We start from the raw sequence: 923 nt of genomic DNA, 5'->3' as shown, positions 1-923 counted from the left end.
GTGGGCTACCACGGCCCTCCTCCTGCAACCAGGTTCTGCTCGGCTGGCGGGGCAGGCAAAGGCGCCCACCCACCACCACCAGCGTTGCCACCACCACTTCCATCACTTCCATTCTCATCCTGTACACCAAGACAGAAAGAAAGGAAGCTCATGAGATTCTTCTTTGATTTTGACACAAGTAATATTTTCAATAATACAATAAAGGAATTGCATGAACATTAGTCCCCAGTTTATTTTATCTGAAGATTAAACACCTTAACGCTACTTGGAAGGGTTAGGTCAGGTGAAGATAGGTCAGCGTTACGTTAGGTAAAGAAAAGTTAGACAAGTGTTAGGATGTTTATCTTGTGGGTGTAATCTTCAGGCAGACCATATAAGGTTCTAGTATGTGTATCCACTTCGTAATAATTGCCACAGAAATCAATGTCATACACTCATACATTGCATAACTTATTCACTAACTACTCAAGCTGTTAGGGCAAATATTCATTACAATATAATACAACTTTTGTATATTTGGGTTTGAATAAATAAAATAGCTTGTCTCCGTTCACTCCCTCCATCATGAACGCTTACAGCACAGTGCACAGTCTTACAGGTGCAAAGCGCGGTGTATATAACGAGGCACTCAAAACTAATGGCACTTCCAGTTGGCACTACGGACCTGCTGTTGACACATAAGGTCTCCAAACAGTGTATTTGAGTGTGTGTGTGTATGTGTGTGTGTGTGTGTGTGTGTGTGTGTGTGTGTGTGTGTGTGTGTGTGTGTGTGTGTGAGTGAGCGTCTTCCCTGGATGTGACGGAGTTGAAAGTCTTGACCTGGTGACGTAGTGTGACTTTCCCCAACACCAATACTGTATTATTATTATTATTATTATTATTATTATTATTATTATTATTATTATTATTATTATTATTATTAT

The sequence above is a fragment of the Homarus americanus genome, unplaced genomic scaffold (assembly GCF_018991925.1).
Source record: "Homarus americanus isolate GMGI-L3 unplaced genomic scaffold, GMGI_Hamer_2.0 scaffold22250, whole genome shotgun sequence".
In the NCBI taxonomy this organism is placed as follows: domain Eukaryota; kingdom Metazoa; phylum Arthropoda; class Malacostraca; order Decapoda; family Nephropidae; genus Homarus; species Homarus americanus.
The sequence above is the reverse complement of the archived record's forward strand: the minus strand, read 5'-3'. Positions refer to the sequence as shown.